Genomic DNA, 17,056 nt, shown 5'->3' on the forward strand with positions numbered 1-17,056 from the left:
CAGGGTGTTTCTTAATAATCAGCGTTTTGCATTTTATTTATTTTTTATTTATGTATCCTGATTACATTGATATAATTTCTGCTTTCTAATTCATTTCTGTTTTGCTTGTTCTGTTGTTCAGTGGTAGTCATACCTGTTGCCTATTGGTTATCTGCAGTCCAGGGGTTGTTATATTTCCTATACTTGCCTCTTTGGATTATTTTCCCTCTTGCAGGTCATCTTTTATTGATTAAAGAGTCCTTCCGGCCTGATCATGCCAAGCTTACTCCTCTAACAAAAGATCATCGCCAATCAGAACCAACTTTAGAAACAGATTTGTTTGTGACCTTGTATTTTATTTTATATACTTTTTTTGGACGAAAATTGTAATATTACAGCCTTTTTTAATGAAAATATGTAACTTTATATATATATGTTAGTGTTTCTATATCAATTTAAGTGAAAAAAATGCAAAAAAAAATAATTTTTATTTTATTTTTTTGGGGTATTTTTAGCACCGGTTTTGAACCCGAACCGGTGCTAAAATTTTGTTTTTAAATTTTTTGGGCCATTTTTGCACCGTTCACAGCAAAAACCGGTGTTAAAAGTTTTTTTTTTTTAATTTTTTTGGGCCATTTTTCGCACCGGTTCACAGCAAGAACCGGTGCGAAATGGTGGTTTTGAACCGGTGCCCATTTGTGTTTTTCGCCTAGTGATAAGAAGAACGACACCATTACTTCTGAATCAGGTATATATGTTATAGACCTTAACTTTACTAGCAAAGCTTCATGGGTATTAGATACCGGATGTGGCCCACACCTTTGTTTCAATGCTCAGGGACTAAGGAAAAGTAGAAGGATAGTGAAGGGAGAAGTGGAACTCCGGGTCGGCAATGGAGTAAAGATTGCGGCAGTGTCCGTTGGGACACTAAGTTTGTCTTTTCCCTCTGGGCTTGTTTTAGAACTTGAAGATTGTTATCATGTTCCAAACATTACCAAAACCACTATTTCAATTTCAGCGTTGGACGCCAAGGGTTTTGAATTTTGGATAAAAGACAATAGTTGTTCATTTTATCTTGATAATGTTTTATATGGTACGGCACATTCAGTGTAATACCCCGTAATTTTATACGTATTTTAATTTGAATAAGTATTTCTTAAAGTATTTAAATAATTCGAAATGAATTATTTATGGTGTTTCATTAATTTAAAAAGAATTATTTTAATTAAAAGTTATTTTTAATTATTTAACAATCTTGAAAATATTTTATTTCATGATTCGGAAACTTTGGGGCATATTATTTTATAAAAGGAAATTTTAAGGTCAATGGTATTTAAGAAAAGTCAAAATATTAGTTTGAATAGAAAATGGATCATTAAGGGTTGTAAAGGAATTTTAATTAGGAGGGTTATTGAGAGAGGATATAAATACCCATCATATGAGCAAAATCAAACTTTGCCCAAGGTGGAGAATAACCAAAGGTAAATTCTCTCTCTATCCTCTTATTTTCTTTCCCCTTAATTTTTCCTTTTCCCCTTTATTTTATTTTTATATTGTTTCACCACCACCACCACACACACCACGGTGGCTGGCTGCCACCACCACCACAACTGGTCGCCGCCGCCAGCACAGGGCCGGCAGCAGTAGCAGCCGTGGGAGGTGGCGCCAGCCACCCTCCCTTTCCCTTTGTGCATGCGTGTGTTTTGTAAAAACAAAAAATAAAAAAATAATTCTTCTTTTGATTTTTAATTTAATCCACACTTGATCTAATTGTTGATTTTGGGTTTTGTGATGATTTTTATGATGTTTGATTTTAAGTATGATGTATATAAATTTTCAGATTTGGTTTTGAATTAAAAAGCCCCAAATTATAAACCTTAGGTTTCTAAGTTTATGTATATTGATGGAAATTGTTATGGGTGATTTAAATTATTGAAATAAGTGCTTTAAAACACAAATACAACAATTTTAGATGATTTAATAAAGCTAGAATTTTTGTATATAAGCTATAATTAAGTTTCTTGAAAGGATTTTTAATTACCCATTAATTGGGAATAAAAGTAAGGGTTTTAAATTAAATTTTAGCTTATTTTAAAGGGTTTATGAGTGATTTAAAGAGTGTGTATATTGCTGGAAATTTGTGTGGAATAGGTATTAACGCCTCTTTATAATTTTGGTTTGTAGGAGGTTTCCAAGTGAGTGATTTTATTTAGTCGTGGCGATTTTGAGATCATATTCAAGGTACGTTCGCGTACTTGGGAATTATTTGAATATGTATAAGCATGCTAGGCTTTGATAAATTAATTCCAAGTAGTATCATGATAGGTTTTGGTTGGAATTTGTTGTATGATTGATGTTGGTGAATGATTTGTGATGTATGAATTATTTATGATGAATTGGTGATTGGAATTAATTATGTTGGCATGTTGATTATTAACCACACTTTTATTGTTGGCATGATAGAGAGCATGTTTAATTAAACTAAATGTTTAATTGAGTTTGGAATATTGATAATTATGGTTCATATAATTTTTATTGATGCTATAAGCATAAGGAAGGAGCTATTTAAGTGTCTATGTACACGAGGATTAAATTATATTTTGCTGCCTAAGTGCACTTAAGGTGTTCTAAACACCGAGGGATAGGATTTGTGGTGCTTTATGCGCTTAAGGTGTTATTTAACACCGAGGTAGTTTAAAGAGGATTCAACATTTAATTTATGTGGTCACTAATTTTTCAAGAATTAAATTGGTATGTTTGATTGCTTGAATGAATTATAATGTTTGATTGTGTTATGGTTTGAGAGTCATCACCAAGTATAATAATATGTAAAGCAACGTAAAGTGAAAGAGATTACGCACCAAAACTCTTGGAACGTATATGCCTTGAGTATGAACATATGGGGGGAGTTATGCGACTTTATATTTGACCATAACTTCTACTGGGAGTACAGGACGCTGTATATTCCTTTTTTTTTTGTATAATTATGGGCAGGAATTCCACCACTTACGAGTGGTTCTTTTATACTGGCACAGTTAGCTCTCGTGTTAGTACCCCTTTATTAGGGCAGATTAGGGAGAAACCCGTTCGATGCGTAATCAAATTAAATGGACATTGGTATTTGTCTAGTTAAGTGTTGAATGTCTTATATGCTTGTTTACAGGTGCAACAAGGTAAGTTGTGTGATGATAGGATGAAAGCATGATAGTGTGTTTTATTACGCTTATGTACTCAATATTGCTGATTGTGTGTGGTATGTTTGTTTGGCCTTGTCTTTACCTTGGCCCTACGACGACCCATTTCTAATGGCGAGTAGTGGGGACAAGTAGAGAGAAGTTTTTCAGGTGATGAAGCATTTTCATGATGGGCATGAGTGAAGAGCGAATCATGCTTAGTTTCCATAGGAATATGATGTGTTTTATTTGCTTTGAATATTATTTATTTTATTATGCTCATGAGACTAACGTAAAGGTTTTCAGTATTGTTGGGTTTTAAGGGCCTACAATGGTTCCAAGTTGTAGGTTGACTTTGTTTGACTTTACTTTCGTTTGGTTTAACTTTTAATTTGACTTGTTTTAAATGGTTTTAAAGAAAGTCTTCCGCTGTGTGTCTTTGATATTTGCCTTAGCCGTTTTCACGGTGGCGGTAATGTCATAGATTTTCCTATTTCGTATTTCAAAAAGGGCAAAATAGGTATTTAAAAGGAAAGGAATTTCTAGGGTGTTACATTCAAAAAATAGTCTTTATGTGCTTTCATTAGACAAACAGGTTTATAATGTTAATGATACAACCAAAAGGGCTAAGATCGTGGTGTTGAATCAAATCTACTTGCGGCATTCTCGACTTAGCCATATTAACATCAAACACATTAAGAAGCTTCTTCATGAAGGGATTCTTGATTCATTCGACTTAGAGTCGTTTGAAAACTACGAAGGATGTCTACTTGGCAAGATGATAAAGAAGCCATTCTCCAAGTTGGGAGAAAGGGCTAGGGACTTATTGGGTCTTATACACACGGATGTATGTGGACCAATGAGCACAACCACAAGAAATGGTTATCGCTATTTTATCACATTCACGGACGACTTTAGTAGATATGGCTATGTCTACCTTATGTCGCATAAATCTAAACCTTTTGAGAAATTCAAAGAATTTCAGAGTGAAGTGGAAAATCAGCTTGGCAAGAAATCCAAAGCACTTCGATCGGATCGAGGTGGCAAGTATTTGAGCTACGAATTCGACGACCATCTGAAAGAACATGGTATTCTCTTAGAATTGACACCTCCCGGAACTCCACAATGGAATGGAGTGTCCGAGAGGAGAAATCGAACTCTGTTAGGCATGGTTCGATCAATGATGGGTCTTAGTGATCTTCCTATCTCTTTCTGGGGACACGCACTTCTAACCGCGGCACTTACACTGAACCGCGCTCTGTCAAAAAGACTCCATATGAATTATGGACGAAGAAACCTCCACAGTTGTCTTTTCTTAAGATTTGGGGTTGCGAAGCATATGTCAAAAGACTCATGTCTGACAAGCTTGCACCAAAATCTGACAAATGTTTCTTTGTGGGATATTCAAAAGAAACAAAGGGGTATTACTTCTACAACCAATCTGAGAACAAAGTATTTGTTGCTCGAGATGGTGTCTTTTTGGAAAAGGAGCATCTTTCCAAAATGACAAGTGGGAGGAAAATCGAACTTGATAAAGTTCGAGAAGGTGAGCAACAAAGTCAACCTGACAAAACTAACAATCAAAGTTCTTTGGAAGCAACTGTTTAAAATGGTCAGAGTCAAACCGACAATGTTCAAAGTCAAAATGACAAAGCAAATGCTCAATCTATTACCCTGCGTAGGTTGCAAAGGCCAAGATCTCAACTAGACAGATACCTCAGTATTGTCTTAACCGAGAATCAAGACATCCAAGTTATGGATGAAGATGAGCCAGCGACATACAAACAAGCTATGACGAGTCCTGACTTTGCAAAATGGCAAGAAGCCATGAAATCCGAGATGGACTCCATGTTTGAAAATCAAGTCTGGGACTTGGTTGATTTGCTCGAAGGTTACACACCTATTGCAAATGGATTTTCAAGTTGAAAACCGACAAAGATGGAGTTGTATATGTATACAAAGCTAGACTGGTGGAAAAAGGTTGCAAGCAAATTCACGGGGTTGATTATGATGAAACTTTTTCGCCAGTTGCCATGCTTAAATCCGTCCGGATTATCCTAGAAATTGCCGCATATTATGATTATGAGATTTGGCAAATGGACGTCAAAATCGCCTTCCTTAATGGATTTTGGAAGAAACTGTGTACATGACACAGCCGAAAGGTTTTGTTGATCCAAGCAATGCTGGGAAGGTATGCAAGCTTAAGAAGTCCATTTATGGATTAAAGCAGGTAAGCAGAAGTTGGAATCTGCGATTCAATGAAGCCATTAGCAAGTTTGGTTTTATCAAGAATCCAGATGAGTCTTGTGTTTAAAAGAAGGTCAGTGGGAGTGACATCGCATTCCTTATCCTATATGTCGATGACATATTTCTCATTAGAAACAGCATTCCAATGTTGGAGTCTGTAAAGACTTGGCTTGGAAAGTGTTTCTCAATGAAGGACTTGGGAGAGGCACGGTACATATTGGGCATCAAGATCTATAGGGATAGATCTAAGAGGATGATTGGATTGAGCCAAAGTACTTATATTGATAAGGTATTGGCACGATTCAACATGATGGAAGCCAAGAGAGGCCACCTACCCATATCTCATTGCATAACTCTTAGCAAGAAACAGTGTCCAAAGACACCTGATGAGCGAGAGAGAATGAGGTCAGATTCCATATGCTTCGCTTATTGGATCGATCATATATGCCATGATATGTACTAGGCCGGATGTATCGTATGCCTTGAGTGCTATGAGCCGATACCAATCAGACCCAGGTGAGGCGCATTGGACTGCGGCAAAGAATATCCTAAAGTACCTGAAAAGGAACAAGGATAAATATCTGGTCTATGGTGGGAGTAAGGATTTGGTTGTTGAAGGTTATACCGACGCAAGCTTCTTGACTGACAAAGAAGACTTCAAGTCGCAATCAGGGTACATATTTTATCTAAATGGAGGAGCGTTCAGTTGGAAGAGTGCTAAGCAAAGCACGACTGCAGATTCTACAATTGAAGCCGAATACTTAGCACCTTCTGAGGCAGCTAAGGAGGCAATTTGGATTCGTAAGTTCGTTGGTGAACTTGGTGTTGTACCCTCAATAAAGGGACCAATAGACCTCTATTGTGATAATAGTGTGGCTATTGCTCAAGCGAGAGAGCCAAGGGAGCATCAGAAAGTCAAACATGTCATGAGGCGATTTCACATGATAAGGGAATGGAAGTCCGAGGGTGAAATCAGAATTTGTAAGATTGGAACGGACGACAATCTAGCCAATCCACTCACTAAACATTTGCCTCAAGTGAAACACAACAAGCCCGTTGAGGAAATGGGAATCAGACATATTGGAAATTGTCTTCCCTGCTTATGTGTTTTAATTAAGTTTTGGAGACTTTAATGTAAAACACTATGTTGAAACCATTCATTGATGGAGTAATTAATTTTTCACAAATTATTATTCCATTTCTATTTAATTGTGGTTTAGAATTAAATAATGAGTCCATTCGATTTGAGAATATTCAAAATAGGGTATCAAGACAGTGTCTTGGATAAAGAAACACCTATTAAGTGAACGTTGAATATCATATCAAAATTATCCCTAATCAAGGTCATTTGGAAGTTGGACGACTAATGACCACGCGAGATTAATGTGTAGTATGATTTATAGCACTGTTTCTTATGCTACAAGAACAAGAATGTCATAAATCATTTACACAGGTATTGGTTTGGAACTATACCGGATTGACCTATGAGAATACTTTAAGAGATTTAACAATCGTCATAAATATAGTACTCATTATGGCTATCGCAACCACTTTCCTCAACCATGAGTATTGTAAGTTCTCTTGTTTGAGTACTAGTTTGTTTTGATGTTGTCAAACGTCTGCCGTACAAGGGGATTATAAAGGCAACACTGGGCGGCTAGGGCCTCTTAGTAAGGGAAGCTAACAATGCAAGACTGAGAATGTCCCCCTATTAACATTAGGGAACATGTCTTTGTTGTTTACAAGGCCTGTCGAAGAGCGAGACTGTGAAAATGTATGGCCATGCTTAGATGGATTTTAGAAATCATCTGCTTATTGACTATTGAACTCGGAAATCGAGAAACACTTCTGGACGTAATAAGGATGACGATGAATCTTACCTTATAGTTCATGAAGAGACATAAAGTGACATAGGAAATAGGCTATACACAAACAGCACATTTGTCCGGAAGGACAAGTGGGAGATTGAAAGCAATGGTGTCCTTAGAACAAGTGTATTATTCCGATACAGGGTTCGGAATTAATTAGGAAAGCTAATTATTCAGCGAGGTCAAGTAATTGGAATGCCTAACTAGAGGCCACTTTCGATCATTAATATTAATGTAAAATTAATATTACACTCTTGACTGAACCCTTCGGGTCACACCCAATCGTGTAACCGAACCGAAGCGACGAATTAAACCGAAGGATTAAATGAGCCGATAGAGATTTTACAAACTAAGACGTTGGATTCCGAGCTTAGAGCGTCGAAGCCGAGCGTTGAGTCGATTTTAGGAATCGAGAAAGACGAGAAAATAATCAAATGACGTATTGTGCTAATATTACAAGCATAGCACGAGCCCTAGCCATGCATCGAATTGAAGGCAAATGACTAAGGGTCGCAAGCACCAAACCACCAACCACCGCAACCATCGGAAGGCCCATCTAGGCTTGTCGTTGCTTGCGGGCTGGCTGGGGCTGCCTAGTAGCCTGCGCATCAAGGCAAGCCTAGCTGGGCCTACCTAGCAAGGCCAATAGAAAGGCTGGCGCTTGCGGGTGCTGCTGTGGGCCTGCGTGTACGCGTGGGCCAGCAACAGCTGTTGTGGGCTTGCGGCAAGCGGCCAGCAGGCCTAGCCTTGTGGCGGAAGGCTGGCAGCGTGGTTGGCCTTGCTGCCCAAGGCCGGGCAGCTGCCCTTGCTGACTGGGTAGGTGTGGGGGAGCCCCTTGCCTTGCTCTCTAAGGCCAAGGTGGTCTTCCCACCTACTCCCTTTCTTGTGTGATGCCACTTGTCATTTGATTATTGTTCATGGCTTTTTAATTTAATTAAGAATTAAATTAAATCTTACTTTTGCCTTTTTACCAACTATCCCACATTGAAAGATGATGGGAATTCATGGGGACATTTCCCTATAAATACCATCATTGGGTATTAGGAAATTCACTTGAGTTGGTGAACTCTAAGGGATCTCCAAAAGTGAGAAAACCTTTGTTCATAAACTCTAAGTTATTTTGGTCTAGCTCTGTCTAAACTACGGGGTAGGGGTCAGTTACGGTTTGGTAGCGAGGATGTGAGCCGTCAGAGGTTTTCGCACTTGCGGAACATGAAGCTTTCAAGTTTGAGCTCATCGGTTGAGCGAAGCACGCTTCTAGGGTGAGTATTCTTTCTCTCTCTTCTCTTGTGTTTTGTTTATTTGCAAGCTTTTGTTTATGTTGTAATTATTATACATGCGATTCGGTTATCGGGTTTTGTTTCCGCGCGGTGTCGGACACCGCAAAACCCAACAATTACTAGGCCCACGGGGGTGAATATTGTTAATTGTATGTGGCTTTTTCGTCATAAATTAAATTCTAATGGTGATCTTGAACGACACAAAGCTCGTCTTGTTTGTGATGGAAAATCGCAGGTTGAAGATGTTGATTGTGACGAAACCTTTAGTCTGGTTGTTAAACTGGCTACCATTCGCACGGTGTTGAGTTTGGCTATGGCTTAGAAGTGGTCTATTCACCAACTTGATGTTAGAATTGCCTTTTTACATGGTGATCTGAATGAATGTGTTTATATGCATCAAACCCCTAGGTTTGTTGACAAGAGGTTCTAAGGCTATGTTTGTAGGCTCTGGAAGGTTCTATATGGTCTAAAATAGGCTCCAAGGGCTTGGTATGAGCGTTTTGCTAACTATCTTTTGCAGATGGGGATTGTCATTGTTAAGAGTGACAATTCACTATTCATTTACCAACATGGGAATGGTATGGCATATTTTTTGTTATATGTTGATGATATTATGTTAATTACATCCTCAGATCTTTTACGTGAGCGCATCATCACTCACTTGCGTATAGGATTTCCAATGACTGATTTAGGTCCTCTCAATTATATCCGGGCATTGTTGTCACTCGTACTCCATCATATCTGTTTTTATCTCAGCAAAAATATGCATAGGAAATCTTAGAGCGCGTAGGTATGAGCAGTTGTAAACCTACGATGACTCAAGTGGATACTCAATCCAAGCTTAGTGCAGAGTCAAGACCTAAGTTTCATGATCAAACACCATATCGTAATCTTGCAGGTGCCTTACAATACCTCACTTTTACTCTCCCTGATATAGCCTATGCAGTTCAGCAGGTTTGTTTATTCATGCATGACCCCAGAGAGGCTCATTATGATGCATTGAAATGCATCATCATACGCTACATTAAGTGCTCCATTGATCACGGGTTACATTTATATCCTTCATCACCTATAAACTTGATCACTTATACTAATGCAAATTGGGGTGGGTATCCTGACACTTGTCGTTCGACTTCAGGATGTTGTTGCTTTCTAGGAGACAATATCATTTCTTAGTCTTCTAAGCGTCATGCTAGTCTCTCTAGATTAAGTGCAGAGGCAGAATACAGGGGCGTTGCTAACGTTTTTGCCGAGGCTTGCTAGCTTCGTAATCTTCTTTTAGAGTTACACTGCCCTCTCCGACATGCTACCATTGTTTATTGTGATAATGTCACTGCAATTTATTTATCTCATAATCCCGTACAGCACCAACGCACTAAGCACGTCGAAATGGATATTCATTCGTCCGAGAAAAGGTGGCGTTAGGGCATGTACGGGTCCTACACGTTCTTACTCGATATCAGTTTGCAGACATCTTCACGAAAGGCCTACCGCGACAACTATTCTTGGACTTCAAATCCAGTTTTAGCGTCCGCCCTCCTCCTTCTATGACTGCGGGGGTGTGATAGAATTTAGGAATAATATTCTAGATATTTTGTTATAGAAGGATATAGTTTGTGAATATTTGTAAATATCTTTCGAGATTTCCTAACATGATTAGGACTCATATTTGTAACTGATAGGCTTATCGCGTACCTAACAAAAATAACCTAACTATTCCTTCTAACTGTGTAGTAGGGCAAGTAAGGATCGAATCCCAAGAGACTATGGTTCATTCAATTAATCAGACTCAATTAATCACTAAGCACGTGACCAATCAATAATGGATGATAATAATCAACTAATTTATTAAATAACACAATTAACTAGAGGAAATATTAATCAATAAACTAAAGCATCCAAGATCAAGCATCACCACGATTATGATTGATAAACTAATAAATCTACCCCCAATATATAAATCAATTGACAAGAAGAAAAGCAATCCCTAATAATAATACCAAAGGTCTCTTCCGAGTTATCAATGGCTTCCCAAATTAACTATCAAGCCTACTTCCGTGGAATCAAGCGAATAAGGGACATTAAACACCATGCCTAGATTCCTAATTATTCAATCATCTACTTCCGTGATGATCTTCAAACCCTTAATTGAAATAACCTAATCCCGTTAATACCCAACTTCCGTTGCAATAAGAACAAAGGGATGATAACAATACTAATTATCCCTAATCTAGTATTGGCATAAACACAATCAATTAAGCATGTCAATTGGGATTATTATTGGGGAATTTAAAGATCTACTTTATACATCAATCATAATCGGGCTTAGCAAGATCCCGGATTAAGGAAACTACTCACAAATCATAATTAAATCAAAAACAAGATCTAATAGAGAACACATAATTAAAGAACTATAAAATAAATAAAAGAGATGGAAAGTAAGAAATACCAAATACTTCAATTGATGATCTTGAATTCTTGAGGAACAATTAATAAAACTAGGATTAAAGATTGAAATTGCTTAAGAAAATAAAACTAGGGTTCTTGAGAGTTTTCTAGGGCTTAAGGAGAAAACTAATGAAAAACTAACTGTCTAAAAGTTAATTACAAAAGGGTATTTATACCCCCAAAAGATAATATTTCGGAAAAATAAGAAAATACGCGTTCTTGAGCTTTGCCCGGTCTGACCGGGCGGACCTCGCCCGATCGGGCGGAGGAAGGCTGCGTAAAATACGACAGTTTTCCTTCTTTGCCCGGTCTGACCGGGCGAACCTCGCCCGGTCGGGCGCGCGTAACACGTTTCCAAAATTGCATCTCATAACTTGATTTCTTCATCGCCCGGTCTGACCGGGCGAAGCCTGCCCGATCGGGCATTCCACATAAATTTCAGTTCTTGGCTATCAACTCTTCCGAATCTACTAAAAACACGTCCAATTGCCTAGAAACGCTTCATATTCCTGAAAAGCTTACTAAAACAATCGAATACACTAAAGAAGAGATTGTTAGCAAGAAATAGCTCCGTAGAGCTCAAAACCATACAAAATCATGCAATAAAACCGGGGAAAACCATTGTATAAAACACGTATATCAAATTCCCCAAGCTAAACCTTTGCTTGTCCCTAAGCAAAGCAATGAATAAATAAATCAATACTTCACCCCAAAAGTAACTCAAATCAATAAATACGATTAAAGGTAAACTCGACAGTTATGCATCAAAGTCAACCAATCAAATCCATCTAACTACTCATCCTGTCTGACAATGGTCAAATAGAGCAAACCACAAGAGCATATAGAATTCAAGACTAGTGTTCACACACTCAACTCTCATTTATGTGGCGAGTAAAAGATATACTCGGTCGCTCTCCATCCAACTCCTTTAAATGTGAACAATGCCCTCCCAAGCTCACGCACTCGTGTGTTTTAAGAAAACAAGCACTCAACCTAGCAGTCGACTCGAAATATATCAAATCATTCTTTGCATTGGAAAACAACTAATTTCACATTCACACAACTCTATGCACAAAGGTCAGAAGGTCTTCAAAGCTTGTAATGTAAGGCTAGGGTAAAAGGTAGGAAATATTTGGGAAAATGTAAGAGTAAAGCTATGCTTAAGGGAGCCAAAATCCTAATAAATAAAACCAAGGTCAAAATAAATTAATGACCAAATCATCTCCAACACAACTCAACTCTACCAAAAATTCACCAAACATCCAATTATATTAAAAATTTCCAACACTTAAAATTTCACTCATATATACAAAATATAAAATTATAGAACTTGAGTGAACAAACAAACTTTGAACTCTCTTTTTTTTTTTTCTTGAGCAGCCTTCAATTAGAACACTTGAACATTGAAACAATTTTTTTTCTTTTGCTCTTTCTTTTTCTTTTTTTTATCTCACATTGGAATTTTTTTTTCTTTGCACAATAAATTTTCAATTTTTTTTCAATCCACAACAATAAGAACAAATAAAAAACTTCTCAAATCCACCCAAAATTGTGCAAATTACATGCACACTACAACTCCCTCACCTCACTCACTATTAGCTCCCCCAAGCCAAGCTTGGGACTAGTAACCAATGGGGCTTAAATAGGCTTGTAATGTGGCAAAATAAACAATAAAAGGGCACAAGCAACAACATGGGTAGCAAGAAGGGAACAAATGTATCTAATATCGTCTGAAGGCCACCTAGAGGAACAAATGCCTTCGTCCTCCTCAATGTGCATATTAATGAGTCATGCAAACGTTACTCAAAGTTATAAACCAATACTCAACTTCATTGACATACCAGGAACTAACACACATTCCTAACCAAATCAACTAGTCAAGCACTATATTCACAAGTAGTTGGGCAAAATTGACTCATGTTAAGACATCCAAGCAATCAAACATCAAATCATGGCTAACCTATCCACAATACTCGTCATCATATACCAAGAATTAAAACAATTTTCATGAATGGGGCACAGGGAAGCATGATTTATTATTCATTGGATCGTATTTTTTGTATGTTTTTTTTCTTTTTCAAAGCAATAAAATCTAACCTAGAAAGCAATAAAATCTAGACTATGAAAGAAATAAAACTAAACTGAATACGTCAAAAAACAAAAAGAGAGAGAAAAGAAAGATACCTTAATCCAAAAATCTCCCCCAAGCCAAAATCAGACAATGTCCTCATTGTCTTAAAGGGAAGCTAGTAGTCAAGGCGACTACTACTTATCATCATCACCACAACAATGTCACCAAAGCCTCGAGGATTTCAATGCATCTCTTTGGAACAAATTTGGGCAAGAATGAAACAAAGTGTTAGTGGGAAAAATATAAAAATTGAGTTATGCGTACTATTCTGATCATAACTTTTTTTGTATAAATTATAATGCAGTGATTCTAATTGTGTTGGAAAGTAGACTTGAAGAGCTTTCCAACGATAGGTCACACGCAAAAATCCGATAAGAAACGTAAAAGTTACGGCCTGTTGAACTTGAGCAGTTTTGCTGATCCGTACGCGCGCCCGATCGGGCGAGCTCTGCCCGAGCGAACCCGAGTACAATCCAGCTTTCTTCTCCTTTAAAATCGAAACCTTTCTAGATCAAAACCTACACATATAGAAACTCCCACAAGAATAAAATATCCTCTCCTTACCTCTCTAAAATAAAACAAACGAAAACACAAAAATTAGAAAAGACTAAAATAAAAATAATGAAATACGGGTTGCCTCCCGTAAAGCGCTAGTTTATCAAGGTCTTAAGCTTGACCATTCTCCTTCCATCAGAAGAACTTAACGCCTTGAGTAACTTATCATACGCTCCTGCAAACATTTCATTAAGCACTATATAGGGCTCAATTGCAAGCACAGTAATCCTTACATAGAAAAGATTAGGAGCACACAAAGAAAACTCAAGGTAAAAAGAAAAATCAAAAGAAAAAGATGAAGATACACCACAACCTTCTGCTTCCTCCGCTAAAAATTTAGAATTAATAGAACGAACATGGAGGTAGTCTTGTTCTGTATCATCACCCAATAACGACTCTATTATTTTACGCTCACGAATAAGTTCATTACCAAAGGAAAAAGAATTTTCAACCATTGGTTCTACAACCAATGACTTTTCAACCAATGGTTCTACAACTAATGATTCTTCTTCTATTGGAACCAATGATACCTCAACCACTGATTCTATAACCAATGACTCTTTAACCATCGGTTCTTCAACAAATGATTCTTCCTCCGACGTATTATACAAATTATGATAATATTCATCATGAATCCTCCAATAAATTTCATTTAGAACAAACCGTTTTTTAGAATAATCATATATGAATGGAAAGATTCTAAAATCATCCGGAGCTCGAACAAAATACTCACTATAAGGGCAATCAGGGTTTTCATGATAAAGATAATAACAAGAACAATGGCCAGATGCAAGACGTGACAATAAATCATCCATCTCCAAGGCATGTATATCATCAACTCATAAGAGAAAAAGAAGTTAATAATAGCCAAAGCAACAAACCAAAATCTTAGCAAAAAAAACGAATCACAAATAATTAGATGAAAACCGTTAGTCCCCGGCAACGGCGCCAAAATTTGATAGGCTTATCGCGTACCTAACAAAAATAACCTAACTATTCCTTCTAACTGTGTAGTAGGGCAAGTAAGGATCGAATCCCAAGAGACTATGGTTCATTCAATTAATCAGACTCAATTAATCACTAAGCACGTGACCAATCAATAATGGATGATAATAATCAACTAATTTATTAAATAACACAATTAACTAGAGGAAATATTAATCAATAAACTAAAGCATCCAAGATCAAGCATCACCACGATTATGATTGATAAACTAATAAATCTACCCCCAATATATAAATCAATTGACAAGAAGAAAAGCAATCCCTAATAATAATACCAAAGGTCTCTTCCGAGTTATCAATGGCTTCCCAAATTAACTATCAAGCCTACTTCCGTGGAATCAAGCGAATAAGGGACATTAAACACCATGCCTAGATTCCTAATTATTCAATCATCTACTTCCGTGATGATCTTCAAACCCTTAATTGAAATAACCTAATCCCGTTAATACCCAACTTCCGTTGCAATAAGAACAAAGGGATGATAACAATACTAATTATCCCTAATCTAGTATTGGCATAAACACAATCAATTAAGCATGTCAATTGGGATTATTATTGGGGAATTTAAAGATCTACTTTATACATCAATCATAATCGGGCTTAGCAAGATCCCGGATTAAGGAAACTACTCACAAATCATAATTAAATCAAAAACAAGATCTAATAGAGAACACATAATTAAAGAACTATAAAATAAATAAAAGAGATGGAAAGTAAGAAATACCAAATACTTCAATTGATGATCTTGAATTCTTGAGGAACAATTAATAAAACTAGGATTAAAGATTGAAATTGCTTAAGAAAATAAAACTAGGGTTCTTGAGAGTTTTCTAGGGCTTAAGGAGAAAACTAATGAAAAACTAACTGTCTAAAAGTTAATTACAAAAGGGTATTTATACCCCCAAAAGATAATATTTCGGAAAAATAAGAAAATACGCGTTCTTGAGCTTTGCCCGGTCTGACCGGGCGGACCTCGCCCGATCGGGCGGAGGAAGGCTGCGTAAAATACGACAGTTTTCCTTCTTTGCCCGGTCTGACCGGGCGAACCTCGCCCGGTCGGGCGCGCGTAACACGTTTCCAAAATTGCATCTCATAACTTGATTTCTTCATCGCCCGGTCTGACCGGGCGAAGCCTGCCCGATCGGGCATTCCACATAAATTTCAGTTCTTGGCTATCAACTCTTCCGAATCTACTAAAAACACGTCCAATTGCCTAGAAACGCTTCATATTCCTGAAAAGCTTACTAAAACAATCGAATACACTAAAGAAGAGATTGTTAGCAAGAAATAGCTCCGTAGAGCTCAAAACCATACAAAATCATGCAATAAAACCGGGGAAAACCATTGTATAAAACACGTATATCAGTAACCCTATATATATGAATCAATGGAATACACTCTAAACTGAGGAGTTTCACAAAATCTAACACTTAAGTCAAGAGGGATGAAACTAACCATGCTGTATTCATCTACCAGATCAATCAAGGCTTTGTTCAACTTCTAAAACTGTGGAGCCATGTGACGATTTAATTGTGACAGTAACATCTGTGGCTCGGGGTTGAAGAAATCATCAAGATATTTCTTGTTCTTCACGAGGTTCATTTTTGACTAGATATTAACGTAGGGCAATTCAAGCTAAACCATTGCTAAGAGAGACAACAAGCAACCACTGATTAATTTGATAATATCTATCATGAACTGTCAGTCAAGAAAATAAACTACACAAACATTGAAGCTCTTACGTTGCAAGTGTTCCACAAAGTTTTTAAGAACTGGAATGTGAGAGAAGAGTTTGATTTGCCCAGGACAACCGAAAACCAAATAATCATCATCTAAGAAATCATCTATCTTTTCAGTAAGCCAGTTATTGAGATTATCTTCAAGTTCCTCCATGCAGTAAATCAAACCCCCATTAGGACCCAATCCCAGTTCTTCCATAACCTCCTCCAAGTTAATACGTTCCCTGATATCCACAACAACAAGATAGTCAAAGTTTTCAGCAGCAGGATCAAGAGGTTTATGATGTTTATTGTTCGACACATGGTTTTATAGTGTCGATACAAACTAGAGCAGTATGTTGACTTCCCACTTCCTGTAGGACTAATGACTAAATGTGCATATCCAATCATAACTTGCCAAGGTTTTCCTATCAATAGTAAGCTAACTAATCAAACTTATATAATTCCAATTCACAAAAAATATAAGCATGTGCATGAAAGCGAAAAGAGTAAGATCAGAAACAAAATACACACATAGCAAACATGCAATTTCCATTAAAAATAAGGGGAAAATCCCTGACTAGAATAAACACTAAGGAGGCAGTGCTGAAGGTAGCAGGACCATCTTTAATTTCGAATAGGAGGTGGAAGT

The 17,056-nt window shown here is 37.2% G+C and overlaps 1 pseudogene; it reads right to left on the bottom strand.

Annotated features, from left to right (window-relative positions):
- The window catches only part of LOC110739324, a 42,678-nt pseudogene extending 25,863 nt beyond the window's left edge, over nucleotides 1-16,815 (bottom strand).
- Nucleotides 16,816-17,056: the final 241 nt, after the last annotated feature.

Source organism: Chenopodium quinoa, unplaced genomic scaffold (assembly GCF_001683475.1).
Source record: "Chenopodium quinoa cultivar QQ74 unplaced genomic scaffold, ASM168347v1, whole genome shotgun sequence".
Classification (NCBI taxonomy): Eukaryota; Viridiplantae; Streptophyta; class Magnoliopsida; order Caryophyllales; family Amaranthaceae; genus Chenopodium; species Chenopodium quinoa.